Genomic DNA, 12,680 nt, shown 5'->3' with positions numbered 1-12,680 from the left:
GGGGGGTCACAAACAAAACCTTCATGTCTGGGGATGGAGGGAAGAGGCACTTGGCCACACCCAGTTTTAATCCCTGGCACCCCATAAGGTCCCCCAATCCCCACCAGGACTGAACTCTGAGCACCGAGTCAGGAGTCAGCCCTGAGCTCCACTGGCCGCGGCCCCGAAAATAAAAACAAAATTAAACAAATAAATAAATGTATAATTAAACAGGCCAGTGGAGAAACGAACAACGGCCGTGTCTCTAAAATGTGACGCCGTCGGATCTGCCCGGGGAGACTGGCCCGGGCTAAGACCCCAGGGCCTTCTGGGAAAGGGCGGGCAGGGCCCCCTTTCTGCCCCACACCCGACACCCTCCGCCATAGAAACGGCCCATGCCACAGCCGAACCTCGTCAAACTGCCACGCCACCAACTCGCTCCAGATCTCTGGCCCCCGGACCACGCAGCCACATATGCCGCCCCTCCAGACCTCACAGCGCTGTCGGCCCCGGGGGTCCACGGCAAATCTGACAGGAAAGGTGCCCAGAAGCCCCCCAGGCTCAGGGAGCCCAGACAGCAACTCGGAATGCCCGACTAGCCCCAAGCAGCCCGGAGATGCCCAGACAATGGCTTCATCGCACCCCTGCCAGACAGAAGGACGATCACAAACACACCCCTACAGACAGAAGGACGATCACAAACTGACTCTGATGAATCTCAGCTTCCACAATTCCCTTTGCCTTTGAGCTGTACCAAACAGCATGAAGTAAGTTTGCTAAGTTTGCTAAGGGGGGCCAGATGGGGTGATGGGTGGGAAACTGGGGACACTGGAGTAAGGAATGTCTCATTGGTGGTGGGATTGGTGTTGGAACACTTAATGCCTGAAATAACTGTAGTATGAACAACTTGGTAAATCACAGTGTTGTGATAAAGCAATATTTAAAAAAAAGTAGATAAATGCCTTTGTGAGTTATTCCCGGCAAGTGCTTGATTTGTGTGTGGATTTTATAGACCTACCTGCTATACTGTCTCTCTGGCCCTAAGAAAATATTATATTAATATAGATATCAAGGACTGCAGCGATAGCACAGCAGGTAGGGGCACTTGCCTTGCACGCGGCCAATCTGGGTTCAGTTCCTCTGTCCCTCTCAGAGAGCCCGGCAAGCTACCGAGAGTATCCCACCCGCACGGCAGAGCCTGGCAAGCTCCCCATGTCGTATTTGATATGCCAAAAGCAGTAACAAGTCTTGCAATGGAGACATTACTGGTGCCCGCTGGAGCAAATCGATGAGCAACAGGACGACAGTGCTCCAGGGCTTTGTAGACCTCTATGCCCAGAGTCACATAACATTTCTCTGGCAAAGGGCCTGCTTCACTTGAGAAGTGACTGTGTCACTCCTGTGGTAGGATCCCAGGGGCAGACTTAGCACAAAACAGAGCTGGAGGGACTTGGAGCAAAAAGTGCTCAAGGAATGATGAGCCAACCGGGAGAGGCATACAACGGCCAGACTGGGGGTTTCAACAACGTGATGCTTTTTGCTCTGATATAACTTAACTAGACCAAGGTAGGCCTTTCAATGACAGTTGCAGGGGGGTTGACAAGTACAGTCGTCTTTGCAACCACGTGGCCACGCCGTAATGAAAAACACAGACCATTCTCCCAGGCCTCTCTTCCCTCATCCCTCCCCGGGTGAGCACCATCCTGCTTTGGGTGACTCTAGATTCCTTTTGCTTTTCCTAGAATTTGAGATAGTCAGAATCACACAGTCTGCAGTCACGGGAGTCTGCCTTCTAGGGTTCACATAAAGAGCTTGGGGTTCACCCTTTTAGTGCTCAGAGCAGCACCGCAGTGGTGAGCAAAATCTAGCACCTTAAAGAAGGTGGCAAAAGGGAGCCAAGAAGAAAGTGCTTAATCTATTTTTTTAAAAAAGCATTGGTATAGGGGCTGGAGTGATAGCACAGTGGGTAGGGCGTTTGCCTTGCATGCGGTCGACCCGGGTTCGATTCCCAGCATCCCATATGGTCCCCTGAGCACCGCCAGGAGTGATTCCTGAGTGCAGAGCCAGGAGTAAGCCCTGTGCATCGCCAGGTGTGACCCAAAAAGCAAAAAAAAAAAAAAGAAAGAAAAAAAAAGCATTGGTATAAATTTGAAGACAGCTGCAGAGTTTCACAGGAGAAATATTGGAAGAACGCTGGTCACAAGAATTCAAGGAACCAATACTGCATTTGGTGGCCTCAAGGGGTGTATATTTGAAGGGAGTCTTGTTGACCTGTCGAATGATACAAATCACGTCTAGGAAATTCAAGCTAATTAGGGAGGATGTTCAGGGCAAAAACTACCTGACCAATTTTCGTGGCCTGGATCACATCCATGAGAAAACGGGCCTCGTGTTGGCAGGAGGGGCAAGAAATGATTGAGGCTCATGTTGAGGTCCAGGCCAACAGTTATTTGTTTCATCGGTTCTGTGCTGGTTTCACGAAAAAACTCAGCAATTCAATTTTGAAGACGTTGTATGCTCAGCATCAGCAGTTCTGACAGAAGTGGAGGAAGATAATGGAACCCAGATCTCGGAGGGGTGCAGACAAGTGGCTTTGAAAGAGGTAGTCGAGACGTGAGAATCAACACGTTGATGCAGGTAGCATGGGAAAAACATGGGAAAGGCTTGCCAGTCTACTTACCCGCTTCATGACATCTTTGCTGGAAAACATGAAAATGCTGAACAGGCCCCAGTTTGAGCTTGGAAAAGCTCGTGACGCTTCACGGGGAAGATGGTTCCGGAAGAGCTACAGGGAATGAGACACGTGCTGAAGTTGAATGAGCTGTCAGGTACGAACCACCCGTGCAAGAATCTGTTTGAATTTTAGACTTTTACGGGTGACAAATGAAGTTATATTTGTTGGGGGATAGAGGGGAACCTGAGGCTTGTTTACACGGCTGTACATACCAGGGTTGAGGTTTGTTTGCTTTTTAGTGCTAAGTAGTTTTCCAAATTATGAAAATGCAATCTGTTTATATACCTATCGAGGGTTACATTTATGTTGTTTCTCATTGTTAGATGTCCTGAATACCACTGTGTGTTTGAATATTCATACACACCTCTTCATGTGGATGGTATGTGTTCATTTCCCTAAGGCAAAAACTAGGATTGGAATTCTCTGTGCACTGATGATTATCTGATTTTATAGTAAAGTTTTACGCTGTTTTCCAAAGTGATTGGACCATTTCACATTTCCACCAGCAAAGTTTAAGCCGACTAGTTGTTCTACAGGCTCGTCGACGGTTCTGTCTCTCTTTGTTATTGGGGCTGTGTTAGTAGAGCTAGAGTGAAATCTCACTATGGTTTCCTTGGGGTTTTCCAAGTAGTTAATGCAAGATTTTATCAGCCATTCAGGTGTCCTTGCTACGTGGTGCCAGGTCAAATGTTTGCACTGTTTTGTTGGGTTATTTGACTTGTTGTTGAATTCTAAGGCTCTTTCTAGATAAAAAAAAAAAAAAATCTTTGCCAGAAAAGCGTAACGCGAATGTCTTCTCCCTGCTGTTCGATGCTTTCCATTGTCCTCACGGTCTCTCCGGAAGAGCAATGTTTATTTGTTCAAGCACATTTGCCAGTTTTTATTTTATGGTTTGTGTTGTTTATGTTCCCAGCACCCACTGTCTATTTCAAGCCTGGAAATGCATCCTCCTGCTTTCTTCCAAAAGTTGATCATTTAACACTGTGCTACAGCATGCAACATCAGAGCCCGTCTGCAGCGGGTGTCGGGAGACACAGTCGAGCTTTTTTTTTTTTTTCTCTCTCTGGACTGGTTTTGCCAGAATCATTCGCTACAAGATTCGTGTCTGTCCAAGAGATTGCCCGGGCCCCTTTGTCTCCTTGCGCTCCGATATGTTTCCTCTTGTTCTGACTGAAATAATACAGTTTTATGTGATAAATGTTGAAATTGGGTGGTATCATTTACTCTGCCTTTAAAAAAACAGTTAGTTTGGCTACACTCGGTCTTTGTATTTGCATCTTTGCTTTTATAGGAGTCACTGCTGGCGAGGCAGTGCCATGGGGCTACGCCCAGCAGAGCTGGAGCAAACCTGGGCATCGAACCTGGGCATCAAACCCAGGACCGAGCACATGCTAATCATAGGCTCTCCCACTCGAGTTATTACCCCCGCCCTGGCATATAGCCTTCATATTAACTAGGTCTATTCATTTCTCCCTGAAGCCTCAGGGACTCAGACTCAATCCATACCTTCGTTTGGGTGGAAACATTTCACTGTGATATGATGAGAAATACATTTGGTTTTCGTACCCTTTACCTGGAAGAACGTTGCTAGCCCTCCTGTCATTCCTGAGTGATGGGGTCCCTGTGGTACTCCTGGTAAGCCCCTTTGGATCCTGTCTGATGTTAGTTAATGAGGCAACACAGGGCAAAACCCCTTAAGGACCACAGGACGGGGCTTGTCACCAGGAAAATCAGGTGATCCCAGGGGTGGAACTGACAGCCTCACCCTCCAACCTCTGGGAGAGGAAGGGAGGTTGGAGGAGGAGAACTGTAAAAACTCTTGAACAAGGAGCTTTGGAATGCCTCTGAAGGGGAAGCATGAAGTGCTGGAGAGATGGTACAGCATGTAAGGTGCTTTTCTTGCACATGGCTGACCTGGGTTCAATCCCCTGAGCACTGCCAGGAGTGACCCCTGAGCACAGAGCCAGGAGTCAGCCCTGAGCACTGCCAGGTGTGGCCCAAAAACAGAAACACAAACCTCAAAGCACTGGGATGGGGGTACCCCTTGGAAGAGTATGAAAGCAGCATCCTCTCACCAACCCTCCCCCTTGTGCCTCTCCCTTTCAACCGTCCTTGCATGCATCCTTGGTAATAAACCAGTAACCGGTGTACAGTGTTACCCTGACTTCCATGGGCCATTCTAGAAAACTCGAAGATTTGAAGAGATGTCATAGTATCGGGACTGGAGCGATAGCACAGCGGGTAGGGCATTTGCCTTGCATGCAGCCGACCTAGGTTCAATTCCTTAATCCCTCTTGGAGAGCCCGGCAAGCTACCAAGAGTATCCCGCCTGCACGACAGAGCCTGGCAAGCTATCCATGGTGTATTCGATATGCCAAAAACAGTAACAAGTCTCATAATGGAGACATTACTGGTGCCCGCTCAAGAAACTCGATGAACAATGGGACAACAGTGCTATAGTACTACAGTCAGAATATCCATTACATGTGTAGCTGGCCAAAAAGAGAGTGACCTGGGTGGTCCAGGAACAGCTAAGTCTCGAGTGGGAGGAGCTTATGGAACCGAAACTTTAACTTTGGGGTCTGTGCGAACTCCAGGGGCTCCCTGAAGTTCTGGAGACTTTGGTGATGTTGAGGATGTTGGGGAAGGCCCGGGCACAACTGGTGTCACATGTACTGAGGGGAAAAAAGTGTTTCCAAGATCTTAAGGACTCTGAGTCTGGTATTGCTGCTCTGTTACCTAGAGTACTTCTTATATTTATATCTTCCAATGTCCTCAGCATATGTTGGTTGTTTCCAGTAACACCGGTATGCCAGCTCCTCGTTTACTTTTCTAGGTACTCGTGTGGGGGGCCAGAAATGCACTTGGCAGTTGCGTTTTGACCTTGCAATTACCAACCTCTCCAAAGTCTTCTCCTCCCAGCACTTCTGCAGATGCCCTCAAGATTTTCTAGGCACACAGTTCAGTCATCTGCAGATTAAGATGGTTTTGTTTCTTATTTCCAATCTTTGCGCCTTTAATTTATTTTTCTTGCTTTATTGTGTCATCTCAGATCTCTAGTCAACAAAAGGCAATGGTGAGGACGCTGCCCTGGTCTTATATTTTTCCTATTAAGTACGCTTTTAGCTGCAAGTTTAAATGCCTTTTATCAGCTTTAAAAAGTTCTCCTCAAGTTCTTCATCTTCATGTCATTGTAATAATATCTACATGCTAAGTATCTGCAAATCATGTTATGTAATTATTGGAATAAAAGTGATGTCCCCTACTTTTGTCCTAGTAAAATTATGAATTGCAATACTTTTATTTTAATATCAAAACAAATTTGCACATCAGTATTCTGTTAATATTTCTACATTTGATGTGATAGCAGGCTGGAGTGATAGCACAGCGGGTAGGGCATTTGCTTTGCACGCAGCTGACCTGGATTTGATTCTTCTGTCTCAGAGAGCCCAGCAAGCTACTGAGAGTATCCTGTCTGCACAGTAGAACTTGGCAAGCTACCCATGGAGTATTTAATATGCCAAAAACAGTAACAACAAGTCACACAATGGAGCCTTTACTGGTGCCCGCTCGAGCAAATCAATGAACAACGGGACAACAGTGCTACAGTGCTACAGATGTGATAGCATACTGATAAAATTTTCTCCTTAATAGCCATGAGCTCATTTTCTTTTCTTGTATGCTTTTCAAATAGAATCATAATATCAGTTAAGAAGTCTTACCTTTATTTTTATTTTCTGAAAAAATATAGTATACTATTGAAGCTACTGTTTCTTCATTAGAATTTTGATAGAGCTCACCAGTTAAATCATCAGACATAAAAGCCCATTATGGAAGGCCTTTAGTGATTTACTCAATTATAAGAGATATAGGAATATTGATAGCTTCTGATTTTCTCTTTGTGTGTATCTTGATAAGTCTTTCCAAAAATCATCCTAAGTAGTTAAAATTATTAACATAAAGATGTATTTGGTAATTCCTTGGTCTCTTATTTATTATTTTCAAAATTTGTGATTATATTACCTATTTTATCCATGACAGTGATAAACACTCATAGATACATTTTTTGATCAATTCCTTTTTATCAAATTATCAAACAATCTGAAGAACAAATTTTGCTTTCACCCACTTCTTTATTTTTTTAGTTTTCTATTTGATAACTGATCTTGTTCTTTTCCTTCTTCCTACTTATATTTAGTTTTCAACAAGCAGAAATGAACTCATATTTCCTCATTTCTCAAAGTGAAATTATAGTTCATGTTGTTAACCAATCCTTGTTCATGAATAAGCATTTAAAGGTAAACTTTTTCCTCCAGAAAGCATGAGCACCAAACATTTTGGTATATTTGTTTTTGTTTTATTTCCACGCAAAATATCTTCTGATGTTCTTTATGATTCTTCTTAACCCCCTGAGTACTTTAAAGCTGTCATTCATATACACAACGGAATGGTGTGCTGCTTTATAAAAGAACAAAATCATGCAATTTACAGAACATGGGTGAACTAGAAGAGATAGTGACGAGTGAAGTCAGCCTGAATTAAAGGGCAGAGAGAGAATGATCCCTCTCATATGTGGGACTTAAAGATACATAGCAAGGTAGCAACAAGGATCCATAGGCAACATAAGGGGTAAACTGATCCACAAAATTCAGTTAAGGGAGCTGGAGTAAAGGGGAGGTGGCCTTGGGGAGGGAGACAGGGACACTACTGATGGGTGTGGTGTTGGAATTATGTCCGTAAGAAACCATTACCATAAACCAAAAAATTAAAAATTGAAGTGTATCATTTGAGGCTCATCATCACTTATTATTACAGAAATTCATCACTTATTATTACAGAAATCCAAATCAAGATGACAATGAGATACCATTTTACACCAGTGAGACTGGCACATGTCTGAAACACTGGGAATAATCTCCGTTGGCAGGAACGTGGTGAAGAAGGACACTCATCCGCTGCTGGTGGGGATGTAGTCTGATCAAATCCCTTTGCAAACAGTATGGAGGGCACTCGGTAAGCTCAGAATTGAACTCCCGTATGACCCAGCAATTTCACTTTTGAATATCTATCCCCAGGACAGAAAAACATCCATCTGAAAGGATGCGTGCATGGCCTTGCTCACTGAGCACTCAGTACAATAGCTGAGGTTTGGAACCAGCCCATATGTCCAATGACAGGTAAGTGGATTGTGAAGATGTGCTATATATATACATAATGGAATACTACACAGCTGTAAGAAATGATAAAGTCACGCAATTGCAATTCACTGTAGCATGGATGGAACTGGAAGACAGAGTGTTAAATGAAGTAAGCCAGATGAAGAAGGATAAACACAGGATGGCATCACTTACATGTGGTATTTAGAATAACTGGATGCAGGAATGCAATGTTTAAGGGGACAATAAACAGCTCAACCTTGGCCCCAGAGCACAGGGAGAAGGGAAGAAAGAAGGAGGAGGAGAAGAGACAAATGAGAAGCAATGGGGACCAGGTCTGGGAATTAGGTACGAAGTTGGTGTTAAGGAATTACGGAGACAAATATTCAAACCACAGTGTCAACAAGAGACCCAAACTTTAACAACTGAATTTAGTTGCCCGTCAAGAGGGCAGGCTAAGAATCTGGAAAAAACCTGAGTGCCCGAAAACAGATGACTGGTTAAAGAAACTTTGGTACATCTGCACAATGGAATACTATGCAGCTGTTAGAAAAGATGAAGTCATGAAATTTGCATGTGAGTCAATTAACATGGAGGGTATCATGTTCAGTGAAATGAGTCAGAAAGAGAGGGACAGACACTCATCTGTGGAATATAAAGTAACAGAAGGGGAGGCTAACACCCAAGAACAGTAGAGATAAGTACCAGGAGGATTACTCCACGGCTTAGAAGCCAGCCTTGCATGCCAGGGGAAAAGACAGCTCAGATAGAGAAGGGACCACCAAGTAAAGGGTGCTAGGAGGGTTTGTTCAGGATGGGAGATGCGAGCTGAAAGTCGACTATAGACCGAACACGATGGCCACTTAATACCTCTACTGCAAACCACAACACCCAGAAGGAGAGAGAGAGCAAAAGGGAATGCCCTGCCACAGAGGAAGGGTGGGAGGGGGGTGGGAAGAGGTGGGGGTGGTGGGAGGGATGCTGAGACCATTGGTAGTGGAGATTGGGCACTGGTGGAGGGATGGGTACTCGACCATTGTATGACTGAAACGCAAGCACGAAAGTTTGTAAGTCTGTAACTGTACCTTACAATGATTAACTAATAAAAGATTTTTTTTAAAAAAAGAAGAGGGCAGGCTAGAAGGGTTGGGGAATGGGAGATGGGAAGGGAGAGGGAATCTGGGAATATTGGTGAAGGGAAGTTGACACTGGTGGTGGGATAGGTGCAGTAATATTTTGTGTCTAAACCTCAACTGTGAATCACTTGTATCACTTGTAGTCCCATTGATCTTCGATTTGCTCGAGCGGGCGCCAGTAACATCTCCATTTGTCCCTGTCGCGAACTGTGAATAACTTTGTAAATCATGACGCTTTAATAAAATATATTTTTCTAAAAAATTGAATATATCATTTGGTTCCAAAATATTTGTAAGTTTTCCAAAATCATTGCATTCTCATTTAGTGTGTCTGTGATGAGAGACTATGATCTGTGGAATACAATCTATTTCATCAACAGGCATCTGCGTATATTCAATGGCCTGGCATATGTGACCTCAGAACGAATGATCCATTTAAAAAGATGTATTTTATTTTTATTAGCCATGGGGGAGAGTCTATAGGTGTCAGTGGCAACAGGTGGGTTGTTGGGATTGTAGAGTCTTTTGTTATTGTGATTTTGCTTACTGATGAATTTCCTGTTCCTTCCATGACTGAGGGAAGATGGCTGAACATACCCATCGAAATTCTAGACTTGTCGGGTCAATTCTGCCCATTTCTTTTTTCCATATACTAGAAATTTCTGTTACTAGGTCCATACATATTTATAACTCAGTCTTTCTGGTGAATTGACCATTTATAATCTGAGAGTGCTTCTCCTTATCTTTGGTAATATGTCTTGACTTGAGGTCCACTTTATCTAATATGAATTTGACCCCTCCAACTTTTGACTTTTTCATTTAACCTTTGCCTGTACATCTCACCCTTTTAAGATGTGTTCATGTACATAGCCTATAGTTGGATGATGTTTTTAATCCCCTACGCCTGCCTATTCATGGAATAGTTAGGCCAATTTTACTTAGCACAAAAAAATGATGTGGTTGCATTTTAGTGCACTCTATTCGCCATCTATTCTTTGTTCCTTTTTCTCTTTTTATCGCTTCTTAGGATTAAGTCAGTATTTATATGTCCATTTCAACAAGCCAATAGACTTATTAGTCTGTTTCTTGGATTTGTTGGATTGGTCGCTTTAGAGTTTACAACATGCTTGTTCAACCAATCACAATCTATCTTCAGTAGCATCTTGTACATTGCTTTCCACGGAATATAAAATCCTGAAAAGGATGCACCCCTTTCCTCCCGAATCCAGGGCAAAGCTGCTGCCAGTCCGTTACCATCCAGATAGTCTATAAATCCCCTGGAAAACTGTGGGTGTTTGTGTATATAATATATTACTTTCTCTCAGAAGTTTGCACACGTTTCTATAGGTCTATTTAGACACTGAACATTCGCGTAAACTTCTTCATTCCTTCCTGTAGATTTCTGTTTTCAGCTGGAAATTTTTATTCAGCCTGAAAATTTTCCTAACTACTGTGGTTAGTATAGGTCTGTCAATGGCAAAGTTTCCTGGTTTTTATCTGTCTGCAATATCTTTATTCCACCTCCACCTTTGAAAAGGTGGACATCAAATTCTCGTGGCCAAATTTTGTGGGGTTTTCCTTGTCAACACTCTAAAGATGTCAGTTTCTAACAGACATGTAGGTTATTATTTGTTGAATCTCTATGGCTCTATATCGAATATGTCTTTTTCTTTCAGAAGCCTTTTAAAGATTTTTCTCATTGTCACTGGTTTTGAGAAATTTGATCATATATTCCTTACTCTGTGTGAGTTTTTCACTTATCTTGTTTATAATTTATCGGGATTGATGGTTATGTAGTACATTACATTTCTCCATGAAATCTGGGGAAATTTGGGCTACTCTTGCCACAAATATGCTTCCCCCCTTCTTCTCTCCCCTCAGGACACCAAGCACACGCCCGTCAGCCCACATGCTACTGTTGGATCATGGAAACTGTTCATTGTTTCAGCTCTGACTCTCCGGTCTTTGTCCTGACGGTTTATGTGACTGCTTTAAATAGCCCCTTTAGCAGTTGTAACGTACTTCGAAGCTGACCCAGGGATGATCTGAATTCAGAGATCATGCTTTTCAGTGCTGGAAAATCCACTGTTGTCTTACTTCTGTCTGCTGGTTTTGTTCTCATTGTGCTCTTGTTCCCTTTAGACTCCGTGCATTTTTCAGCTCGCTAACAGTTCTTGCCTGGAAATTCCAGTTCCCTCGCATTTGAGTTTGTCTCTGTTGATTCTTGTTCTCCCAGTTGTGGACCACATTTTTCCTGGTTTTTCAATGTCTAGTGATGTTTTAGTAGCTGCTGGACATCGTGACAATTACATTTTCATGGGACAGGGTGTTATTTCCTTTCATCACAGAGTGCTGGGGTTTTTGTTCTGGCAAGCAGCTAAGCTACTACCAGAACATCCCTACCCTGTGGAACTATTTTAGGAAATTTCATTGGAGTAAGTCTTTCATCGACTCTAAGTCTCATTTCTGTATCACTGTATCACTGTCATCCCATTGTTCATTGATTTGCTTGAGCGGGCGCCAATAACGTCTCCATTCATCCTAGCCCTGAGATTTTAGCAGCCTCTCTTTACTCATCCTTCCCAATGGTGCCACATTGGAGGCTCTTTCAGGGTCCAGAAAATGTTACTGCTTTTTGGCATGTCAAATATGCCATGGGGAGCTTGCCGGGCTTTGCCCTGTGGGCAGGGTACTCTCTGTAGCTTGCTGAGTTCTCCGAGAGGGAGAGCTAGATAATAAGACGTCTCGACTGCGTGCTTCCAGGACCTTTGTTTTATAGTGTCTGGATCTTGGCCATTGATGGGATTACATGGGGGGAAGGGGGAAAGGGGGAAAGGAGGATCTGGGTGGAGGAAGCCCAGTTCTGATTCGAACAGGCTTGGAGATCTCAGCCACAGGTCCTGCACACCTGGGTTCCCCTGCCAGTTCCTTCATGCGTGAAGCTCGTCCAAGCATGTGGAGAGTGGCCTTAAGTATGACCGTGGCTGGGTTCTGGAGGTCTTTGGCTGCTGGGGCTTTGCTTGGGTCTGGGAGGGAAACTCAACACTCCCCGCTCCGAGGGGGCCCAGTGAAGACTCTGCCATCAGGCTCTGAAAATGCTTCTGGTGTTTTGTCTCATCTTCTAGTTGCTTACCACGGAAGAGCTTTCGAATATCAATGATTCCGCCATGAACAGACAATCAATAAAAATTTGAGAACAGATGCAATTAGCAAAACTAACAGAACACACCCGTTGAATAAAACGGAATCTATGAGTCTATTCTGCTATAAATAAGAAAATTAATAAGTGGGGAGGAAGGAAATAGTTTCCTTAAAGTAGCATGCCAACTAATAAATGTACAAAGAGTGATAGTCTATAAAATCACCACTTGGCAACCATAATAGTAATTATTAATTCAGCCAACGAACACCAGCAGATGACAAAACTTATAATAAACGAAAATTTGATCATGAATGGGGTATCCACTTGGCTTACAGGCACTTCCCCACCACGGGCTCATTGATTTCAGTGATGAAAGAGGAGCTTTCCAATGGAGAAGCTTGATAGACGCGCCCAGAGATCAAAGTTTACAAAGCTAGTTTATGGACACATAAAAATCATATCCCACCTGATGGTTTGTGTTGATGACTTCCAAATAGAGGAGGGCGGCAGAGAAGCCAGCGCAGGAGTTGTGG

General features: G+C 43.8%; 1 pseudogene; it reads left to right on the top strand.

Annotated features, from left to right (window-relative positions):
• Positions 1–741: 741 nt before the first annotated feature.
• On the top strand, positions 742–2,838 carry LOC129403337 (40S ribosomal protein S3a-like; annotated as a pseudogene).
• The last annotated feature ends 9,842 nt before the right edge of the window (positions 2,839–12,680 follow it).

This window comes from Sorex araneus, chromosome 3, assembly GCF_027595985.1.
Source record: "Sorex araneus isolate mSorAra2 chromosome 3, mSorAra2.pri, whole genome shotgun sequence".
Classification (NCBI taxonomy): Eukaryota; Metazoa; Chordata; class Mammalia; order Eulipotyphla; family Soricidae; genus Sorex; species Sorex araneus.
This window is presented reverse-complemented; position numbering and strand designations above follow the sequence as displayed.